We start from the raw sequence: 24,820 nt of genomic DNA, 5'->3' as shown, positions 1-24,820 counted from the left end.
CTCTATTCAGAAGCTTGGTAATTACAGGAAAAGCAGTGATTTATCTGAACAGACTTTAAGCTCAGGTGGAACAAACCAAGCTCTCTTTAGGGGACAATACAGCTTGGCTTCTGTTTTACAAATGCATTTTTTTCCTATCTCCTTTGTCTTTTCACTACCTCTAGCCTTGCAATTCTAGGCAAAGGATGTTCCCTCAATAGATGTTATGTTAATTGGGAGACTACAGAGAGATCTCAGAAAGTTCTCCAGTTGAACCTGACAGCTTGAACAAAGTCTCCCCTAGTCTATGTACTGTCGGGTTCACCGTCTCTTGGGTTCCGCATTCTCGGATTTTGGTACTAGCGGGGACGGGGCGGGGGTGGGATAGGGGTAGTTGGGTTGGGGTGTCCTGGACCCAGTACCAAGGGAATATCAAGGGATGACTGACTTATTTTCAGTTGTAGGCAAGGGCAGTTGGTGGTGGTGAATGAAGTACACTCTCTTCTCTGAAGCCTTATCTACATCACCTTCTTGCTCTGCTTCTCAGCCTGGAAATCTCACCCTGGCAAAGGGAGTCACAAAACCATGACATGCGGAAGTTCGAAGGTCAAGGATGGATCCTGGTCCACAGCAGAGGCCAGGCCAGATCCTTAACCCGCTGAGCCTCAGGCGGAACTCCTGCAGTGCTGTTCTTGATGAAAGACCCCAGGTAAACATCAAAGAACTCCCATGAGGTCTCACCTGAGACTTCACCCAGAGATTCCTATTACCTGTGTTAACTCTTCTTAGAACTGATCATTACATATGCAACAATAAGTACCTTGTTATTAAAAATAATAACAAATGCTTATTTGTGTGATAAAAACTTCCCAACCTCAGATTGGGATAAAATCAAATCAGTTATAAAGTTTACCAGCATCTGAGGATGTTAAGAGTTTGGGGGCTGAGTGGGTGGGGGGGCTAAGTCCACAGCATACAGAAATTCCTGGGTATCGAACCCAAGCCAGAGCAGTGTCAATGCTGAGTCCATAACCACTAGGCTACCAGGACACTCCAGGTGTTAAGAGCTGTATAGGATAATATGAACCAATCCAAAAAACCCTGATGGTTTTATTAAACATATTATTAATGACGCTCATAAATCACTTTGGTACTTTTTTCAAGGCATGGGCTCATTTTTCACAAAACCTCTATTTGTGCTCATGCATTGCATTTGCTCACTAAAAGACACATGTGGGTAGGCAGTGACTTCATAAAAAAGCTGGGAGGAAAAGGGACAGGACTATTTGAATCACATTCCGATTTAGGAGAATGCTCTTTATGATGCTGATATACTCAGAGTGATTTATCAAGGTGAATAAAATAAGCTGCAAGAAAAACACATTACAGTGAGTGTTATTTCTACCACATTAGCATATAATTCTTTTTGTCAGTTCACAAAATATAAGTTTAAATAATTTTTTTAAAACTGTGAGACTGTGAAGGCAAGAAACGTTAGCCAAGTGACAGAGCTTTCTAGGCCTCTACTTCCTTGCCTGCACATAGTGGAGAGAGGACTAGAAAAATCCCTGGAGTACTTTCCAGAGCCTCAATGCCTGTGAGCATCTCCGAAACCTCATCTTTCACCTCTTTTGTTCACTTGCATTTACATTTCTGAGCAAGATCCCTTTGCATAAGTGTGTTACTGACCGGAAGCCGGCAAGAGCTAAGTTCAGCAGAAATTTTTACTAGATAAGTCATGAACATAAAATAAAGAAAATGTACTTCAAAAACCATCATAGAATTCTAAGCAGAGGGAGTTCCCTTCATGGCCCAGTGATAAATGAACCCGACTAGAATCCATGAGGATGTGGGTTCTATCCCTGGCTTCACTCAGTGGATTAAGGAGCCAGAGTTGCCGTGAGCTGTGGTGCAGGTCACAGACATGGCTCAGATCTGGGGTTGCTGTGGATGTGGTGTAGGCCGACAGCTGTAGCTCTGATTTGACTCCTAGCCTGGGAACTTCCATATGCTGCAGGTGTGGCCCTAAAAAACAAACAAACAAACAGAAAAAGAATCCTAAGCAGAAATTTAAGAATACCCAAAGTCTCTTGATTTGTGACTTAGTTCATAGATGAACACACAGGCTCACTCTATCCCCAGCTCCTTCAACCATTAAACTTGAGTGGCCAAAGGGTGAATGTGTGTGAGACACCTCAGCTTCTGGATCCTTTTGCAGGCTATTTTCCCTGGGTTCCTAAGGGTTTGGTTGTAAAAGGGATGAGAGAATTTCCTTCTGTCCCCACCCTATTATCACACTGTTTGTGATCAAACGGCACCCTTGTCAAAGCATTTGGGACACCCTTGCCCCAGGCCTGGTGAGAAAGAACATTCACTTTATTATGAAGAGTGCTCTGTCTTTAGGGACAGCAGGATGTTCAGAAGGTTTTGTACTCAATTTTTATCTTCTCTTTCAGCCAACTATGACTCTCTACAGCAAAAATTGTGCAGTAAGGTCAGTTAATAAGATCATGGACTTCTAGGAGCAACCGTCGACCCTTGCTGTGGACAAAGCACTTATCTGATGGGCAAAAGGCAGGGAAAGATCTAAAAAAGACTGTAGCTTTCCCAGGAGCTCTCAAGATAGCTGAAGCTTCTGGAAGTCAGAGTTTCCCAAGAGGGTTTGAATCAATCTGCTAAATGCATCAAAGCAGAGCCAATGGGAAAGTCCAATAATGACCCGTCTGGCACTTTGTCACTTTCTCTCTGCAGCTGAAAAAATCAGCCAGACTATTTCAATGAAATACAGGGGATTCGGAGAGAAGCACATGCTACAACCTGGAATCTTCTAAAAACGAGAAAATCATCCCCAAAGCAGGTGACTGAAGTTTCAAGCAAGTTGCTATTTCAAGTTTCTTGTTCTGACTGTATTTGGTATTTTCAGGACCATTTTCTTGCATGTGGCATTTGGTCACTGTCACAGTCCTTGTTGGAATAACTAAAATCATTGTCAAACAAACACACAAGTCCTGGTTTTCAAACTTGGATATACACTGAGACAATTTAAAAGTTCTGATGCCTAGTTCTCACTGCCAAGATTCTCATGAGTATATGAGTGTGTTCTAGGTGGCAAGATTTTTAGAATTTTATCTCCCACCCCCCATCTCCTTTGGTGACCATTATGTTTATTTTCTATGTCTGTGAGTATATTTGTTTTGTAAATAAGTTTAAACCTACAAAGTTAAAAAAATTACTGCATCATTTTTAAAGATTCCACATATAAGTGATGTCATACGATATTTTTCTTTCACTGTCTGGCTTACTTCACTAAATATGATAATCTCTAGGTCCATCCATGTTGCTGCATCTACGCAAGTGAGTCTAAGTCTAGCAAAATTTCAGAACCACTGCGCTAAGGTAAACCCTGGTTGGCAGTTAGGCTCCGAAGGTACTGCTGTTTTATGGTAAGTCTGCTTTAACCTGCCAAATACAAGCACAGTTTTGGTGTGGCAGACCTCATCAGAGGGAAATATGTATTCCGTTCTGATACTGAAAATTCTTATTTTAAAGCAGAGGGACAAGAGATGAGAAGGAACAATAATGCTTCTATAGGCGTAAGACAAGTCTTCAGTACTACGAAACATATTACAGAAGCCAGTTTCACTGTTTTTTTATTATACGTCAAAGGGGAGCACTAACCCAATGAGCAGAATGGGGGATGTATGATGTACTAGTCCCAAGTACTAGTGACACATCTTTTGTGACTTCTGGAAAAATCCAGAGATGCTTTCTACTCTAAGAACACCACTGTCAAAGAACAGATGTTGCTGTTTCCCAACAGTCTTTACATTCTTCCATGTCAAGAAGATAAGGACCAAACCAATCCACCTAAAAGGCAGTGCTATAACATTGCAATTTTCCATTAAGAGATTTAAATATAACTTCTAAGGCCATGGGTCTCAAACTTGAGCATGCCGAGAATCACCCAGAGGGCTCGTTAAATGCAGACTGTTGGGTCCCACCACACAGGTCTATGATTTTTGCAGATGGAGGATGGGAATTTGCACTTCTGACAAGTTCTCAGCTGATGCTGCTATTGCTGGTGTGGGGACCACACGTTGAAGAGGCCTGTTCTAAGGGCTCACAGGTGGCATGAGTAACAAGGAAGGGTCCCGGAGTAACAAGAACTGTTTCTATCTTGCTGCAGGCTTTGTGATAAAGAGAAAACCCACTTTTGAGTGAAACAAGACATTGTCTTAAGGTAAATCTTGAGATTTATGCCAAGAGGCAAAATTTTATCATTCCTCTACAGGGGAACAGACAGGTTCAGTTAGCTTCATTCATTTATGAGTAAATATTCCCCTTGAAGGAGAAAATGGAAGAGCTATCTTAAATTAAAAAAGAGACCTTAACATTCCCGGCCCACCAAAAACACTGACCCATGGTTTCTTGTTTCACAAAGAAGAGAGGCTATTTTTCACTGACAAAATGTTTATTTCATAATATGGCATTTAAGTGGGCATAAAAGTGGGCTTTTTAAATAAGTGGTTAGGGCCATGGAGTAATATGTGGAAAAAAAAATTAAAGTTGAATCTGTATTTTATAGAAGAGCAAGATAAACCTCAAATGGAGCAAATATTGAAACACACACACACACAAAACCAAAACTTTACATAAATTCTGCAAAAAAAATATAGGTCAATTTCATATGTGTGTGTGAAAGGGAGTCAGTGGAGGATGCTTTCTGGGACTCAAAATCTGGAAGCCATAAAAGAAAAAATGGAAAAAAATATGCTTTATAAAAATTAACTTGTTTATGTGGCAAGCAAAAACCTCAAAGACTAAAGAAAATGATAAACTGAGAAAAATATTTGGAGATCCTATCAAGGTCCCAGAGCTAATTACTCTCCCTGGTATATAAAGCGCTCTACAAAACAATAAGAAAAAGACCAACCACCCAGTGGAAGAGTAAGTCAAGTACAGGAACACACAGTTTGCAAAAAAAGAAAATACAAATGGCTTTTAAACATGTAAGATGTCTGCTCTAACACTCTTAAAAAAAAAAAAAAAGGTATGCAAATTTAAAGCATATTGAGATGTATTTTGCATATCAGATTGGCAAAAATTCAAAAGTGTGATAACCCGCTCTGTTGGTGACGCTCTCATAAGTTTTTGGTAAGGGTGCAAAATGAAACGCTCCGTAGGAAGGGCGATCAACACCTTCCAAGTCCGTGGGAACACACCCTCTGGCCAAAACTTCAATCCTCCCTGTGGCAAACTGCTCTGCAGTTACAGTTGTCCATGCATGAAGCAGATACCCGGGCAACTTTGTTCCTCACAGCAGAAGACCCAAAGACTCTCTGCGACTATTCATAGGAGAGTGGTTTAATAACTCTGACACACCCATACAGTGGAATATCATCCAGCTCTCAAAGTCATGAGGTCGTTCTGTATGTGCTGACATGGAAGCGCATTAAAGCATTCAATGTGAAAGCAAGGTGCAGGAATACACAACAGCTGTCATCTTCTCTAGGAAAAGAAGGAAGACGAGAATATTTCAGTTTTTGAATTGACACAAACTGTGGAAGAATTCACAAGAAACTAATAGAGATAGGAGGGGAGTAGGGCAGACAGTGACAAGCCTGAGAGCAAGATTTTCAAGTGCACCTTCTTATAAACATTCCTTTCTAATAGTTATTGGAATCAGATTGGATGGAGTACTACTGGAAGCATGAGGAAACTTTGGTGTACGTGAATGTTTTTTTCTCTACATGTTTTCTGCACCGTTCAAAGCTCTGCGCCCTCCCTGCACCCACACACACACAAAAGTACTTGGAAAATACAAGTGATAGGGCTAGGCCGAAATTATTGACCTCTGGGAGGCCAGACATGATGGCAAAGTCCACTTTATAGGCAAGGGCTTTTCAGAACAGCATTTACTACAACAGGTCTCTGAAGATGAAAGAAGCTAGGCTTTTAGTTTTCCTGGATCATTCAACTTCTATAAATACTCGCTTCCAATTAAGCCAATGAATTTACATTTCTTTGCAGCCCTTGCTTTTAAGCAAAGCTCAGATGTTTGCCATAGAATGTTTTTCATTCTGTGGCACTCTCCCCACTTTTAATAAATAAACAATCAACAGAAGCACCTAATTATAGACTTCAGGAATACAAAATTCCCCAGATCACAAGAAATACGCACTACCCTTCCCCCCCGCCGCCCAAACCTGTCTTTTATCTGACAAAATGAGGAAACACCATTAGAAACTGTACAAAGTACATGACATAAAGTATACAAATAAGTCAGAGTAACTAAGGCTTTTTAGTACCTCCATGTCTCCCTGAAGAGATGCCAGTTTTTACAGAGTCCCTAAAATATCACATTTTAAAATCATCCTCTATGTTCAGACTGCTACTAAATAAAATTTATAAAAAATTAAAATAAACTTTATATACATGTTATATAATTAAAAAAAAAATAAACACATTTAACTTACTCTGGGCACATGTCAAGACACCAGAGTTACAGTTCTATGACTTTCTGTCATGTATCAATGAAAGAAAAAGCAAGTCAGCTGACATTTCCGGTACCGACGGGCGATGCCAAGAACTTACAGAAGGATGAAGACCTGCAAGCTCGGGAACCTGCCATGGCCTTAGAGCTCCCTGGAGAGCCGATTCTCATTTCTCTGGAGATGTTACTAGGCTGTGCATGGAGAGCACACCTGACAACCAAACCAAAAGAAAAGCCCACGGCACAAACTAGCTTTTCAGCATCCCTCACGCAGTTTCTAAAATTACTGTCTGTAATCTATCCAGAGAAAGAGAATGAGGTTGGACAAGTGAAAAAGCCTTCATACCAACCTTCAGGAGTGAAATTTGAGTAAAATCCTATCCACCAGGAAGTGCAGTAGAAAGACCTAAGGACAGAGTATTAAGAATTGCCAGTTTTCTAGTCCTTGATGTGGCCTTAAATGGCTGTGTGACCCTGGGCAAGTCACTGACCCTCTCTGGGCCACCATTTGCTCATCTCCAGAATGTGGTGGTGGCACTTGAGGTCTCAGAGCGGTCTTTTCCCAACATTCAAGAACAGAAACCGGAAATCCAGGTTGCTTAATCCTGATAGTTTACACCCAGTTTACTGGCAAGAATAAATTATGGCGACGACAGTGGGTTCTTCTGTTGGTGACTGCTTCCAATGAATGGACGCGTTGTAACCCAACTCGTGGGCAAAATGACTTCAGAGCCTAATCCTTTAGATTTCTGACTCCTGATTATATAGCGGTCTCTGCACGAGATGACATAATGTAAAAATAAATTCTCTATTTCATCCTCTGCCCTGCCCTTGGAGGCTAGATCAGTGCAAATTACTGGCATTCGGGGGAAAAAAAGAATCCCAGAAGATGGCCGTGGGTCTCCAACTGGTGCAGCAGGAAGCTGCCCAGTTAAGAGGCCTGAGCAGAGAAGGCAGTGGCTGAGGTGGCTAGATGGAAAGCAAAAGGGCAAGACTTATTATCAGCTCTTCCAGTGTGTGGTTCACACACACACACACACACACACACCCCTAAGAATGCAGTATTGCTTAGCTCATTTGTCCCTTGGGCAAAAAACCTCACAAGAAAGCCATGCCCTCCCCCACATCTGTCAAGAGCTACAGAACACCAGGCCCCGGCTGGTCCTATTCCCCTTCAGAAAGACATTCAATAAGATCACCTAGAGGCTCCTCTCTTCTCTGTGCTCTGAGGACCCACCTATTTTCCCTGACAAGAAGCCACGAGCTAATGTGACACGTTAATCTAACTTGTCACACTGCCCGCTATTACCCAAGGAAGACATTTTTAAAAACCCAAAGCATCTTCCGGGTCCAAGGTGGCTGCATTTTTTTTCTCAAGACGCAGTAAAACAGTGACATTTTAGGAAGCTGCCTTTTTGGTATTTATTTATTTTTCCTTTTAACTTTCTAGGTTCCAAGTATATGAGTTGTCTGTCCTGTCTAAAACAATACAAAGGGTGGATTATGAATTGCACTTTTCATTTCCTAATCCAGAAACAGATATTTTACATCAGGGGTCAGCAATGCTGTCAACCTTAAGGCGGCCCCAGGTGTTACCCAACCCGTGTGGGTGTCAAGCAGGCATGCCTAACGTTTTCCAGGTAAGTCCCTAACCTTTTGGTGAAATAATTGTAGTTCACACGCACTGAGCCTCTGCTGGAAGTTGGATTGCTGTGCTAAAACATACCATTTAATTTTCCCTGAATTTCTTTTCTTTTTTTTTTCTTTTTTGTCTTTTTGGGCTGCACCTGCAGCATATAGAGTTTCCTGGGCTAGGGGTAGAACTGGAGCTATAGCTGCCGGCCTATGCTACAGCCACAGCAATGTCAGATCCAAGCCGCATCTGTGACCTACACCACAGCCCACAGCAACGCCGGATCCTTAACCCACTGAGCAAGGCCAGGGATGGAACCTGTGTCCTCATGGATCCTAGTCAGATTTGTTTCCATTGAGCCATGACAGGAACCCTCATCTTCCCTGAATTTCTATGCCACAGATGAGGAAATCAAGTCATGCTGGCAAGTGGCAAAGTGGCCACTTGAACCCATCTTTCTAGTACCCAGTTTCCCTCCAAGAGTGGATAAGAAAACAAAGTCCTGAGCTCCAGGAAGCCACTGACCATAAGATGTACCATTGTTTTCATAAACAAATGGAGAGATTAGTGGTAAGAGGCAGGTGACATCTGCAAAGAAAGGTGTTTGTTTTTTTTTTAAGAAACTGGAGAAAACATACTCATTCTTAGACAAAAGGAACAACTTGACATGACCTGCTCCCCATTCCCTACCCTGAGGAGGAACCTGAAGCTCAGAAGCCCGTGATTTCTCCAAGAGCCACGGAGTGGCAGGGCCAATGCAGTTCAGTTCCAAAGACACGCACCTATTATGTGGCAGAAACGATACTGGCCTGCGTCCTAGAGGGGATGTCCGCCCTCGAGAAGCTTAGCATCGCAAGGAAAGCCCCCTGGTCCTGATGCTCCATCCCAGTCCTAAACCCACCCACTCACGACTCAGGGTGACTTTCCATGGCCTTTGGCTTAACTCGGCAACATTTCCTAAGACTGAACAGAGAGTCTTGGATTGAATGGTTCAGAAAGAAAATGTGTTTTCTCTGTTCTTTTTGTGTTGTTTTTTTTGACATAACATTTCATTTTCAAGGATCCTGCTTCTGTGTGAGGATGTAAACAAGTCGGACTGAACCGCCAGGACAACACTCACGCCACTTGCCTGCATTTCCTCCTAGATCCTGCTACCGTAGGAACTCACAGGCAACGAAACAGAGAGAAACAGGCTCACAACCTGACTTAAGGTAGAGGTGGAAACTAATATTTTTTGTGGGCCCACTAGGGATCACCCTAGATATCAGATGTTCTTGTTTTGTGAGGTCATGAACTGAGAAATGGACAAACCTTTTCATCTGTCCAAGGTGTCCACTCCATAGCTCTACCACAAAATGGACTTGACATTGCAAGGGTTCAATGAAGCTTATTTCACGAAGACTGACCTTTTATGAACCACTAGTAGTTAATATTAAAAATCCCTTTGCTTAAAAGCCCCGGATCAAGTCATAAATATGTGCTGGGGACCCTGCAGTGTACAAGACACACCATGGGGACACTAACATGTAATTTTTATCTCTAAAAAGCTTATGAACTAAACAGTGACCAAATAGCTGACAGGAGGCTAAAGTCAAATAAATAAAATATCTTTTAACTTGATGGACGACATGCAATATTAATACGTACAATTAAAGACTGTCAAATGATTTCCATAGGCAATAAAAGCCATGGGAAGTCACACAGGCTAAGACAGCATCTGATGTATTACAGTGTTCGAAAAATGTTAGTAACAACGCCACACTGGGGAGTCCAGATTAAGAAAGTGTATACTTTGTAAATGGTGAGCGGATGGGGCGGTGATGAGTTGGGATGTGGGATAAATATGTCCATATCCAACACCATGAATAGAAAAAGACTAAGGACTCAAAAAGGACACAGCTATGGAGACAGCCACAGAAATGAAAGCAGACATCTCTTTCCCCGCCCAGGCCTCCCTGAAGGCAGCAGGTACCCGGCCTACCTGCCCCCCCCCCCCCCGCCCCACTGCGGCCCAAAGGGAATTTGGGGGCAGGTTCAGTTTTCCTGGTTGACAGACATGCTCACTTCCTCATCTGCCAAAAGATATGGTACTTGGGAGCCACCTTTTTCACACAAATGTTTCAAAGGTTAAATTTAAAAAATAGATCTGAGATTTCTATGAAAACGATTATTTGAGAAATGTTCACTAAAGCCTAAATGTTCACTAAAGCCTTTGTCTACATGATTAAGGAAAAGAATCAGGTCCAGATCTAAACACACACACACACACACACACACACACACACACCCCCTAAGGAAAAGAATCAGGTCCAGATCTAAACACACACACACACACACACACACACACACACACCCCTAAAGGTGTTAAAGCCTTTCAGATAATTCTACAGTTCGCTTAATTTATTGTTACTACCTAATGATAAAAAGCTGTGAATGTTAACGGAGACTCAATTCTAAACTTTGAAGAAATAAAAAGGACAGAAGTTAGCAAGATAATGGGTAAAATGATATCTGACCAATGAGGGGCCTTTCCTTCGGGTAGGCAGCATAACATAAATTTTTCATTTAGACGAACTGGCAGCTATTAAGAACATGGTACCAGGAGCCTGAAAAGACTTAAGGCAGACTGAGGAGCAAGGGTGAGATCCTTCACCACACTGGCTCCTTTACGGAGAAGAATATAAAGAAGCCGAGCACTCACAGCCACGCCTCAGGAAGCCTTCCTGCACCTCAACCAGGTAATAACAAAACAAAAACACTCCTTTCCCCAACCAAAGCCAACTCACCCAGCAGCAAAAACAGTTACTCGAGGAAAACCCACTGAGGAATGAAGCCTGGTGAACAAATTTGAGTTAGGTGACATTCAGAGGGTTCAAACCAAGGATTCCCCCTTGCGCAAGGCTGGTGGGAATGTACACTGGTGTGTAGCCAATGTGGAAAACACTTTGGCAAAAACTTCAAAAGTTAAACATGAGCAATCGAACTTCTGGGTATACGCACACGAGAATTGAAAGCAGGAACTCAGACAGATACTTCTTTTTTTGCCCCCATTTTCGGTTGCATCCAAGGCATATGGGAGTTTCTGGGCCAGGGGCTGCAGCTGCGACCTATGCCTCTGCGGCTACAATGTTGGATCCTTAACCCACTGTGCCAGGTGGGGGATCAAACCCACACTGCCTCAGAGACAACACCAGGTCCTTAACTCTGTGCCACAGAAGGAACGCCTAAGGCAGATACTTCAACAATATTCAGAGCAGTATTATTCACAGTAGCCCAAAGGTGGAAACAACTCAAGTCCGTCAACAGGTGAAGAGGTAAACAAACTAGGGATTATGTGTATACCCTAGTATATATGTATATATATGTGTGTGTGTGTATATGTATATATGCATATACACACACACACAATTAAATATTACTCAGCCAGTGTGAGATCTTGATATATGTTATGATATGGATGAACCTCAAAGATATTATGCAAAGTGAAATAAGACAGTCACTAAAGGACAAGTATTCTACGATTTCACTTACATGAGACGCTTCGAGTTAAACTGTGAGACAGTAAGTACAGCAGTGATCACGTGGGCCTGGGGGTAGAGGGGTGTGGGGAGCTGCTGTTTAGTGGGTTCGGGGTTTCTGGCAGGGATGGTGAAAAAACTGCAGAAATGGATAGTGGTGATGCTTGCACAATATTATCAACGTACTAACGTCACCGAAATGAGACACCTAAAAACGGTAAATGTTACGCTCTGTATATTTCACCGCCATAAAACAAAACCAACAAGGATTCCCAAAGGATACCCTCCCTCGTCCCTGCAGGTCTCTCTCCATCAGGGTACACGGGGTCCCAGGGTCTCCCCACCCCTTCCTCTGACCACTCTCCCTCTCCTTGACCGTCTGTGTATGATGAGACGTCCACGGAACTGATTCCTGGCAGAAGTAGTCAAGTAAACCTGGGAACCCGAGTTAAAGCAGGAGGCTTAAGGTCGTCAGCTCTGAAGGCCCACCGTGCGTGCCAGCCTGGGCCCTCCCTCCCCTTCCAGAGGAAAATAACTCATTCTGAATGAGTTTTCCCGGAGACGGTAACTACCAACACTTAAGCCTGTGGAAAGAAAACTTCCGTTTCTCCAGGGGGTTCCGGAGAGCAGACCAGATCCTAAGTAAGGAAGATGGGCTTTTTGTACTGCGGTCATTGACTTCCCATCAAGGGACACAGAAAAGGGGCCGAGCCTCCCAAGTGCAGGTGGGGGAATCACTTGCTCTCCCTGACACAGAGGCCGAGCTTTCTCCTCCTGTCTGGAGCGATGGCTGCATTTCTCCAATGACAGCTGCCTTGACGGGAAGGAGGCTGGGGCTAAGGTGAAAATGCAGAGCAACTGTTTCCATTGAGTATTTCTGAAAAAAAAGTTCCATGTAAGATACTGGCGACACTATGAACCCAAGTTATCATTTTCCTGGGTAACGGAGTTAAATAACTGTTGCCGTTTCCTTGGCGCTAATGTCTCTGCCAGAAAACAGGCACTGGCAAAGAATATAAGAAAACTCCCTCGAACAAAAGGTGAATCGAGGAGTTTCTGTCTTGGCACAGTGGAAACGAATCCAACTAGGAGCCATGAGGTTGCGGGTTCGATCCCTGGCCTCGCTCAGTGGGTTGGGGATCTGGCGTTGCCGTGAGCTGTGGTGTAGCCACGGCTTGAATCCCGAGTTGCTGTGGCTGTGGTGTAGGCCAGAGGCTGTAGTTCCGATCTGACCCCTGGCCTGGGAACCTCCATGCATCGCAGGTGTGGCCCTAAAAAAAAAAAAGCAAAAAAAAAACCAAAAACCCCAAACCAACCCCCCCAAAAACTAAAGGCGAATTGAAATATGTGAAGCCCACAGTTCAAAAATATGACGACATCCCAGATGTACAGTGCTAAGAGTTTTTGAGAAAGTAGGATAAAGGGTCCAGACAGCACATAACTTTTGCTGTTGTTGTTTTTCTTTTTTGGCCACGCTACAGCACTTGGAGTTCCAGGGCCAGGGATCCAACTCGAGCTGTAGCTGCAACCTACGCTGCAGCTGTGACAATGTTGGATCCTTAACATACGGCACCGGGCTGGGGACTGAACCTGGGTCCCGTCCCAGCAGTGGCTGGCGTCACTGCAGAGACAATGCCGACCCTGATCTGCCACAGCCGGAACTCCAGCATATAACGTTTTCACAAGGAGATTTCACTGCAAGAGGTGAAGAAGTACTGGATAAGGCACCCTGGCTAGGCTGATGGGTCACTGCTTTGTCCACTAGAGTTTATGAACATGACACAAACATACAGAAAGGAAAGTATGAATATTGGTCATAAATTTAAGTATTTTCTTTTCTTTCTTTTTCTTTTTGGATCTCTTTAGGGCCACACCCCTGGCATATGGAAGTTCCCAAGCTCGGGGTCAAATCAGAGCTACAGCTGCTGGCCTAGGCCACAGCCACAGCCACGCGCCAGATCCGAGCCGTGTCTGCGAGCTACACCACAGCTCACGCCAAGGCCAGATCCTTAACCCACTGAGCGAGGCCAGGGATGGGAACCACATCCTCATGGATACTAGTCGGGTGGTAACTGCCACCTGATGGGGACGCCCATAAATTTAAGTATTTTCTTCACATGTGCTTCATTAAGTAAGAGGAGGTTTGTAAGGTTGGTGAAATATGATTTTTCTTTAAGGAAAAAAACAGGAGGAAACAAAAGATGACTGCAGAGGGCATGTCACTGTACTTATAATCAGTTAATATTTGGAAAGAACTGCAGTATTAAAATCAGATTCAACAGAGAAACAGGCAAATAAGTCAAGAATATACGCAAACAAAAAGAAACATCTGAGTAAGCCCCTTCCTCCCATGGAAAGGGCAGCTTGCTTTTGTCCACCCATGTGGAAGGGTGGTCTCTACATTCTGGAACTCAGTTCAAAATTTGAGCCATTTTACATTCTGTTTCACATTGACAAAGTAGTGTGCTTTGCCGTTACTTATTTATAATTTAATTCCCCTGATGGTTCTAAAAACAAGGGAAGAAATATTTTCAAACAAAAATCATTATTTATACAGCTGGAGTTTTCATTTAGTTAGGAAAATTAGTAGAAAAATGTTTGGTCAGAATTTGAGATAAGTTATGAAAATTTCACAAAATCTCAGACCATCAACTTCCAAGTCTCGTTGACTGTATTTAAGTCTTTCCCAAAGTCAACAAGTGAAGCCCCCAAATCAACTAAATTAATGGGTTCCCATCTGGGTAAATCCTCTGGCAAGGGGTGGGGGATCTTTGAATCAGGAGCAAAAATAGCTCAATTAAAATACCATTCTAATATGTAGTTCATTTTTGTTTGAAAATGGAAACCAGCAACTTGCTTGCATGAGTAAACAGAAGACAGTCAGACTGGGGTCTAGAGAGCAGAGAGCAAAGGAGACAGCTGGCAATTATTTGGCTAACTTGCCCAGATAATTCATGCCTAAAAATTCACTCTGGTGCCCAAATTGCCCTGATCGGCTATGGTCACAGAATGAAAGTGTCATTACCAAAGCGCTGACCAATCTGGGTTGCCAAGGCCATGCCTAGGTTGGTTGTTTGAATTCTCCATTTTCCCTGTGACGAGCATGCTAGGATTTTCACAGTATAAGTCTGAACGTTTGCTGAAGGGTCCTGTGGCTTTATACGATGCAGTTTTCATATATTAATCAATATTTTCAAACAAGCCAAAGGACTGACAAACTGCGCTGGAGGTATTGCTTTGAATGTATACACCTTGAGGCAAAGGCCAGATCAAGAGAGATGCTATCGCTTTTAGCATCTAGAAATTCTAACAGGAAAAGATACTCAGGGTAAAAATAGAGGAAGAATTTGTCTGATTATGCAAATGAGAGTAAGCAAATTTGAAAATACGCCCTCAGCCTATCACCAAAAAACATGCGATTAATACCCTTTATGCTCACACCATACTTTACATGTTACAAAGCCCTTCACAATTCATCCTTTCAATGTGGGGGACGGATTGAATGAGTATTATTAGTCCCATTTTATAGATTAAGAAAACAGGACTCTCAGATGTGCTGAAGCAAAGCTGAGGTTGAAACTGAAACTTGAACCCAAGCCCTCTGGATCCAAGTTTAGTGCCCTTTCTAACACCATGCTGAGGGCTAAAGTTAACCTAAAGCAAACAGAAGAGATCAGATTACCCAGTCAAATCTGTGGTATTCATCATCACAAATAGTCTTGGAGTCAACACATGTCGTTAAATAAATCTTATAACCAAGTGCGGCTGGAGAATACGGATTGCACGGGAAAGTGGTGCTGATGAAGGCAGCTGGCCCTCTCTCTGACCCTGGGCAGGGGAATTCTCTGAGACCTGATTTCCTCAGCAGTAAAGCGAAAGGATGGAGTAGAGTCTCTAAAATCCCTTCAACGGCAAGGTTATGAAACAATGCCTTCAGTTTGTCCTGCTCACACCTACCCAGCATTCTGGGTCGACAGTCTTTCCTTCTGGATACTAGACGCCTCTCCAATTGCTGACCCCTGGCCCCAGCTGAACAAAAAGAGGTCCTAAAATGCATTTGGCCCACTTCTGCCCAATCTAAGTAAAGCCGTGTATGAACCCTGCAGAACAAACATTCCGAGAATTATTTAATGTTTTCTGAAGATTACAGTGCCACTTAGTTCCATTTTCAAATTGGATTTGCATCAGCCAACTTTTACAATCTTCCGATAGATCAAGGATATTAGAAGCCAGGATAAGAAGAACGGTCTTGCCGTAGAGACAAAAACCGTTCCTTTTCAATTGATGCCATTTCCAAAGCTGATAAATTCTATTCAAAATTACCAGTCACCACCAGTCGTTGGCAATGACGTGCTGCCTTACTTTCAATATAAGCCAGGTCCAACCGATAGACTTTGTTTTCTGGTAGTCCATCCCACCTGGGAATATTGATTTTTGATGTTTTAAAAGGTATGAAAGATTTTCTTGCTCCCTAAATGGACTTAATTGTTACACTTTCATACAAGTTCATATCAGAACTTTACTGGAATTCAAGGGCTTGAATTGCAGTCACTGTGTTCCCTTTGCCTTGAGGCTCTCCTACTCCTGCCTGGTAGTTTTGTTTAAGGGAAGAGGGAAAAATGGGCCACTAATGAGGGAAAGCTTCTACTGTACAGACAGAGGAAGAAAACCTAGAGTCTCCATTCTACCCTAAATATTCTAAGAGAAAAGTCAAACATTCCTTTTTCACAAAGACATGCTTTAGTGTATGATCTTAGGTTTGGTAAAGTTCTCTTCCGCCCCAGGGAGGCTGAGAGGAACAAGAAAGCAAGGAAAGAAAGAGCTGTAGTAACAACTGCTATTATTATTATTATTGTTCTGTAATAATGAAAGGAACCTGTTCTAAACATCCGGTGTCCCATCAATGACGGTGATTGGCAGTTCAATGAATTTTAGTCATGTTCATTGTTCCCTCTTTTTTTTTTTTTTTTTAAGTTAACAAATTGACTTGGTAAACTTGTACAGCTTTTATTATGCTAAAGTGGTCTGGTCTTGCTATCAAATCAAAAGGCCGTGCAATACTCGTCACCACATATTCAGGACTGACTATTAATTTTTTATATGACTTTAGGCAAGTTATAACCAAACTAGGTCTCAAGTTCTACCTCTGTGAAATGGATCTTCAAAGAGCTGATGCTGGGATGAACACATAAAAAACCATCATGCAATATTCTGAAATAATCCGGCTGGATTTCACTCACCCATGGCCACACCCCCTGGCACAACAGTGCCCCAACAGAGCACTGTGGCAGGTGCCAACTGTTCTGGCTCCTGGCACCATATTCAGGAGCCCTCCTTCACAACCTATGCCTGGAACGTGTTACTCTCTAGATTCCCCACCTGCTTTCCGTCTGCTGTGCTTTGATCACGTGCACGTGCCTTTGCTCATGCTGGAGAGCAGAAGCCACCGGCTCTACTCAGTATTGCCCGCGCTCAGTGCCCAGAGATCACTCATTCCAAGGATGCCCACAAGCATTATAAAGTCTGCAGCAGTGAATGGGGTGTCTGGGCAGAAGAGGGATATTCAGCCACCTGGCCCCCTTCTGATCCTAAGTGAAACAAAGAAGTGATGCTCCAAGGTATGATAGGTAAACTTAAAAAAGGTGTTTTTGGTTCAGGGAACTCTATCTGATCACTTGTGATGGAACATGATGGAGGATAATGTGAGAAAAAGAATGTATATCTATGTATAACTGGGTCACTTTGCTGGACAGCAGAAATTGACAGAACATTGTAAATCAACTATAATAAAAATTTTAAAAAAAATAAAGGTGTTTTGGAAGAAACCTGTGTTTCTCTATGCACTTTCTAGAGAAAGAACCAGCAGGATACTTTAGGTAATACTGAAAAATCCGCTGACGCATCAAGATGCTTTTAGTGGGTCTAAGATCTATCTAAGTGGCTGCTCCCATGAGAAGCGAAACTGAGATGTATGGCTTATAAATTTTTTTTCTGACACTCTGATATCACAGTTTCAACTATATCTAATTACACCGCAAATCAGTGTCTTCGGGTTCTTAGATCTTGGTGACCAACCTACCCCCTTAATTATATGCATCACAAACTGTTAAGTGACCAGTTTGAGGCTTTTGGGCTCCCCCACGCCAAGTTCACCAGAATTCAAGCCTCTTGACCCCTCCCTAAAGAAGGTGCTCCCTTCTTTAAACCACAACAGGGATTTAATCACGGTTATTTTCCTTTAATAAATTCTTGCCACAAGTGAATTTAGGCTGATTTTAATTAAGGTCTTAAACCCAAAGATCATTTAGAAAGCTCTGTCCCTCCCACAAGGCAGGACAAGCATGTTTTGACCAGCTGTCCTAAGATTTTTCTGCTCCATCATCAAAGCTTGCAATATCCTCCTCAAGTCCTGACAAGGTGAGCATATCTTCCAACCAAACTGTGAAAAAAAGAATCTTTCACAAAAGGTCCATCTCAAAATTTACAAAAGGAGAGTTCCCTCTGTGGTACCAGGGATCGGTGCTGTCTTGGGAGTGCTGGGTCACATTTGGGTTAAGGATCTGGTGTTGCCGCAGCTGCAGCTTGGATCTGATCTTGGCCTGGGAACTCCATATGCTGTGGGGTGGCCAAAAATGAAAAAAAAAAAAAAAAAAAAAAATTTGCAAAAGGGAGTTCCTCTTGTGGCTCAGCACAAAACAAATCCAACTAGTATCCAACTAGTACCTCGTTCAGTGGGTTAAGGATCTGGTGTTCCCGTGAGCTGTGGTGTAGGTTGAAGACGCGGCTCGGATCCTGCATTGCTGTGGCTGTGGTATAGGCCGGCAGCTGTAGCTTGGATTCGACCCCTAGCCTGGGAACTTCCAATATGCTGCACACGTGTGGCCCTAAAAAACAAACAAACAAACAAACAAAAAAGATCCTTGAAGGGGGAGAGGAGGGAGACTCAAAAGGTATCAGCAAACCCAGAGCAGGGGGTGGGGTCATTTTTGATAGGAATTATCATCAAAATGGAAGATAACGTGATAGGACCTCTTTTTTACATAATCCCCCTAAGGTGATTAACCTGTTTTATGCAACAGGCTCCTTTGGCCTTCTGGGGAAGCCTATGAACCCCTTCTCAGACGAATGTTTTTACATACCTAAAACAAAATACACAGGGTCACACAGGAAATATTTACATTGAAATACAGCTATTCAAAATATTACGAAGAAATGTATGCTATGTGTTTTATTAATGCATTCAATAAAGGTCCAGCAGCAGGTCCAAAAACCGCTGTAACTTTCAAGTGATGAGCATATACAGTGGTGTAATGTGATATGAAAATACCTGTGATTTCTGCAGGTGCCAAAGTCGCAGGTACTGCCCACACGACTGTGGTTTACTGCCTACATTCACCATGGAAGGAAAGGCTCAATTTCAGTTAGAGGACAGTGAAAATAAAGAAGGAATATGTAGAATGCTATTCCAGGATCCAGGCTGAGAACCACCCACTGGCCTCTGATCTCCTTGAGGTCTTTTTTTTTTTTTTTTTTTTTTGGCCACGCCCATGGCATGCATATGTTCCTGGGCCAGGGATCGGACCTGAGCCACAGCAGTGACAAAGCCGAGTTCTTAACCACTAGGCCACCAGGCCACTCCTCCTGAAGGTCTTATTCTGTGATTCCTGAGATCTAAGAAGCATAAAGCTTGGCACAAGAGAGGCACTCAGTGAATGTCTGAACTGCACTAAGTCTGACTTAAAAAAAAAAAAAAAAGTAGGAAGGAGCTGAAGAAGGCTTAAGTAACCTTTCAAACCCCCAGAGCTCAGCTAGGCCACAGACTGCCCGCCTACTTCAAGTTCTTTGTTAAGCAAATATTCATGGAGCACCTAGCAAGTGTCAGGCATCATTCTAGGCTGGGTGAAGGTCCTAACTTGAGATGGCCATCAGTGTGAAGAAAATGAAACATAGAGAATAAGGGTAACTTGTGGGGGGCATCTTAGACTGGAGGGTGGAGAGTGATAGAGGCTTCTGAAGTGTCAGCCAAGTCAGTGATGACCAGGAGCCGAGGTCTCATGGGAAGATGTGGGCTGAGGCCATTCCGGGCAGAGGGAACAGCAAGTGCAAAGGCCCCGAGGCAGGCAGAACTTGTTTTCCTCTAAAGCACTGCTCTCCTCCCTGGCCTCGACTTCCCACCTGCACAACACTGCCCCATACACCTTCCTTTGGGCTATGGGCCCCTTGCTCAAACATAGAAAAAGTCCCCTATTCCTCAGGACACCTGACCGCCCCCCAGCCTCTTCAACATTCCCTCCCCCTGCCTCATACAGACCCTCTGGTCTCTTCCAAGGCCCCAGAAGAGGCTCTGCTCACTTCTGCAACCTTCCCTTCTTCCTCCCTCTATTGCATATTCACACGCAGAAGGCACATTGATTTCTCAACCAGAAAGTTTCAGGGCAGAAGTTCCATAAAGCCCCTATTTCAACCGTTCCTGTCATCATCTGATCACTCCTGCAGTGATGCGAACTCAACTCCAGCCCCACTGAAGCAGCACAACTCCCCTAACCTCTAAGTTTATGGTCTGTACCATATAGCTTGTCTCAAACAAACAGCTGGTCTCCACTGGTGTATGTCCAATGGTCCCTTATCCTCCTTTAGACTTTAAGCTCCTTCAGGCTTAGGGGCAGCCATGCCTGGCCTGTCCTCTTCAGAATGCAGGGGGCAGAAGTGGGCATGCACAGGCTGCTCGATACATTTAAAGCGAGGTAGCCAACTACTGGAGTTTGCCCTCCAAATCCACACACCTACCTCTCCAAGGCCCCAGAATAGGCAAGAAGGAAACGTTTTGTGAAAACAGCCACAAATAATTGCAATGGTTAGCCCATATTCGAGATCAAGATTCTCTTCTTCACAGGAGTTAGGGCCAAGTTGTGTCCACCTCAAAATTCCCATGTTGAAGCCCTAGCCCCCAGAACGTGACTGCGTTCAGGGACACGGTCTTTAAAGAGGTGACGAAGTTAAAATGAGGCCATTTACTGTGAGCTCTAATCCAATGACTGGTGTCCTTATAAGAGGAAATGGGACACACAGAGAAGACACCAAGGGTCCACGAGAAGCAGCAGCGAGAGGGTGGCCGTCTGCAAGCCAAGGAGAGAGGCCTCAGAAGAAACCACCCCTGCGGACTTTAAATGAACCCAGCCTTGATCTTGGACTTCCCAGCCTCCAGAATGGTGAGAAATAAAGTCCTGCTGTTAAAGTCACCCGGTCAGGGGTATTTTGTCATGGCAGCCCTGGCAAGCTAAAACGACAGCGTCTAAAGTCAGAAATTCCCAAAAATGAAAATCGAGACAAGACCTTGGGTGCAGGTAGTTTATTTGGAAGTGATGCAAGGGAGTGGGAGTAGGCAGGAGTGAGCATGAGGGAGGTGTATGATTTAAGAGTGTGTGAACCAGTCCACAGCCACGGGTAACAGGGGCATAACTCTGTCGAGGTCTCCCAGGAAGCATCTAGAATGCCCCCTAAAACTGTTCAGGGTGGCAGGGACATCCCACTGGCTTCCTTCCTTTCCCAAGGGACGGAGGGTTGCCTCTAGGGATGTTAGTTCCTTTGACTTGCAGTCTGCGGTGCACGTGGCTGTGGCACTAGAGCTGCTCCTTGTGAGAAAGCAAAAAGCAACGCTGCCTTCACCAGAGGTGGGTGGACCATGGGGATATGATGTGGGACCAGAGGGAAAGTGCACTTAGTTAACAACAGCTGAGACAGCTGGTTCTTCCTCCAGGGGCAAAAACATCCTTACGGCGGCTGAAGGCAGCAGGATTCTGCAATGGACCCATTTCAAAGTTAGAGAAATAAAGTCCTGCTGTTAAAGTCACCCGGTCTGGGGTATTTTGTCATGGCAGCCTTGGCAAGCTAAAATGACAGCGTCTAAAGTCAGAAATTCCCAAAAATGAAAATCGAGACAAGACCTTGGGTGCAGGTAGTAAAGATGCTGGCATCCACGAGAGTTGCTTCTCCCCTCCAAAAGGTAAATATGGGTGTCCAGTAGATAATGCAGAGATCCTTAAAGAAGACTCACTTGGGCAAGTGTGCTTTCAACAGACTCTTGGAAAGGAGGCTGTCCTTTAAACAAGAATTTTGGTTGGGTTTTTTGCTACTTTCCAAAGCCAGTCTAAGTCTTTTACAATCAACTTGTTCCATTTGTTTTAACTGGCCCTTCAGCTCTAAAAGGAACGCTACCACTTATGAGAGTTTAGATATTGTATAACCACCTCATTTAAGGCCTAGGTAATCCCTGGACACCAAACCATAGAAAAGACTCTCTCCTGCATCTCTGAAATTGAATTTTAGGTCAGGTACACGGATGGCACTTCTGAACATCAGATAAGGGATTTCTTTCAGCTTATTCAACCCACCCCTTAAAGGCCAATGAGTGTGACTGCAGAACAAATTTTCTAAATAGTCTTCAGAAAGTTATTTCCATCTTTTTGGCAAATAATTATCTGAGATTTATTATTTAACAGTTTTGTAAAGTACAACATCCAAGATGAAGCTAAGCCGGGAGATGCCAGACATGAGTGGCATTTCCTGGTATTTTCTAATACTCTGAATCTATCCTTAGGGCTGCCAGATTTAGCAAATAAAAATGCAGAACACTCCGTTGAATTAAAATTTCAGACAAACAGCAAAAAATTTTTTATTATAAGTACATCCGAAAATTTCACGGGACATACTTATATTAAAAGTACTTGTTTATCTGAAATTCAAATTGAATGTGGCATCTTATATTTTATATGGCCATCCTACTTAATATTCTAGAATGGCAAATTAGCAAAAATTATAATTTAAAAGTAAAATTTCTATTTAAAATTTAAACTTCCTGTTTTAACTTCAATAAACCACATGTTCAAATCATGAGTAGTTAGAACAAGCTGCTATTCTGACAGGATTCACTTTAGAACTGAAGGTCCATTCTAACAATTAGGGTACTTCAATTTTGCAAGAAATAAAATACAAATATTAAAATTCATCTGAAATCAGTGCGTAGGAACAAAAAATACATAAATTATTTGTATAAAAAAGAGCAATTAAAATGTAGCAAGAATACACTCTATTTGTAGCAGCTTATCACCGTTTACCTGGTGCTTATTAGAACTAAAAACCTAATGTAGGTTATGTGAGCCTGGAAGGAAAAAAAAACAACAACACAAAAAACAATAAGTTGTCGAGAAAACCTCTGACTGGATTTGAAGGCTTTACATACTTCAAGGAAGATGTGAACAATTTCCTCTCCAGCCTCCTCCTCCCCTCATAGTTTAAGACATGGTCCTAGATTTTCTAGGACTTGGAAGATTTCTCATATAGAAAACCAATATACCTTAGAGAATGAGTATGTCTTGTTTGAAAGACTTGTGTGACTTTGCAATAAGGGAAGAAAATCTGACTGCAGTAGGAATGGGATTACCTGAGAGCACAGCCTCTAAACCTCAGGGCCACTCACTTTTGGGGCTTGATCATTTTTGCTGTGAGGAGGGCTGTCTCCTGTGCATTGCAGGAGGCGTAACAACATCCCTGGCCTCTCCCCACGAGATGCCAGGAGCAGCCCCTCATGCCCAGTGATGACTACAAAAGATGTCCTCAAACATTGCCGAATATCTCTCTGCAGGAGGGTAGAAATGTCTCTAATTGAGAACCACTGGCCTAGGAAAACCTTCAGTGTCTTGGCTCTTCCCTGGCAATGTACAGTGCTGAGTTCCCAGCAATTTTTTTAAAATATCATTGCAGGGCGGCTTAGAATAACGAGAGAGAAAGCGCACCAAATCCACACTGATCGGAATTGTTCTAAATATATTTACAGCATCATTAAATGAAATAGGTCTATCTATCTAAAGATGCTTCTAATTCTCTTTATACACAAGAAGTTGTGTGCTGATATGATATTTAGTCCGGAGACCTGTTTTCAGTCTCGTCTTTCCCGCTTGCTCACCGTACCTAGTAAGAGCTAGCTCTGGTCACTCTCTCTGTTCCAGATGTGCATTCGGTCTCTCCATCAACCCTGAGAGGTAGGCCATTAATCGTCCCATGCTATGGATGAGTAAACTGAGGTCTAGAAAAGTGAAATAACTTGGCCCAAGCTCCCACAGCTTGTGAGATTTTAAACCCAAGTAACTGCAAAGTCTAACCCGTTAACCACCTCTCTCATCTTGTGGAAAAACAAGTCACTGAATGTCTCTACGTTCATTCCGTTTCCTCGGCTGTAACCCAGAAATACCATTTCTCAGTATTTCTCAGAATCGTGGCATGAACTTAAAGGCAGTTCAGTAAGCTGTTAGAGGGCAGGGACCAAAGTCCTGGCAACTGGCAGGCATTTCTGAATGACTGTAACATTCCCCAGGCCTGCTGCACTTGAGCTGAGCCCACCTCAAAGGCCAGAACCACACCCTGATTCTGAGATTGACTTAGACCAGAAAATGAACTGGGGCCCACTCACTTTGCAAGAGCACGATCAAGAATGCAAATGTAAATAGTAAACACCATAATTAACCCTCAGGACTTTAAAAGAGGAGAAGTGGGAGACAACCAGGCCGGCTGGGAAGAGGTGTGTCAAGGGGTGAGAGGGACGCCTTGCCCCCATGGCATTCTATCCTGGTGCAAGGCCCCAGTCACCTCCAATGGAACTCTCATTGCATGCTTGCAGCTGAGTGACTGACTACCCTGAGCCCCTAAATCTCCCCAAGGTCCCCCAGAAGCTGAGGGACACAGTGTTGAGACCCTGTGGCTTAGTGGACAAAGTCACAGGGGATCAGAGTGGAAGGGGGCCATAAAGATCACTCACATTTGACAGATAGGAAATGATCCAGCCCATTTAGGCTGGGAGCCCCACCAGGCCCCAGGTCCCCCCAACAAGTCTGACCACACTGCAAACCCCTTGGCAGCCCAGGCCCTGTCAACCCCACTTTGCTATGTAGCCTCCCAGTCTGTAAGAAATCACCCCACAATCTGGCCTGCCCACAGCACAAACAGCCATATTTGTCATGCACCTATTCTGTAGTAGTTTCAGGACCAAATTGTTGTTTTCAGAACTTCTAATAGAGCAAAGGCCAAATACAAAGGGTTTGGATAACTCATTCCCTAAAGCACAAATGAAACGTTTCAGCTTTGGGTTATAAACTCTCATTAGGGTAAAAAGCAGCTGTAGGAGCAAACAGGGAAGGTTCTTGA

At 43.4% G+C, this 24,820-nt stretch overlaps 1 protein-coding gene and 1 long non-coding RNA gene across 6 annotated transcripts in view; both read right to left on the bottom strand.

Moving 5' to 3' along the window:
* Positions 1-24,820, bottom strand: part of E2F3 (E2F transcription factor 3) — a 76,163-nt gene that overhangs the window by 30,773 nt on the left and 20,570 nt on the right. The window lies entirely within an intron of this gene.
* Positions 8,709-12,375, bottom strand: LOC146401211 (uncharacterized). The gene is made up of 2 exons (XR_014809696.1): positions 10,431-12,375; positions 8,709-10,354 (listed from the first exon to the last, which is right to left on the bottom strand). It is a non-coding gene; the product is annotated as an uncharacterized LOC146401211 (long non-coding RNA).

Source organism: Sus scrofa, chromosome 7 (genome assembly GCF_054392235.1).
Source record: "Sus scrofa isolate SSC_HxYL_T2T_F1_AM1 chromosome 7, Sscrofa_HxYL_maternal_Yorkshire_Landrace_v2.0, whole genome shotgun sequence".
NCBI lineage: Eukaryota > Metazoa > Chordata > Mammalia > Artiodactyla > Suidae > Sus > Sus scrofa.
This window is presented reverse-complemented; position numbering and strand designations above follow the sequence as displayed.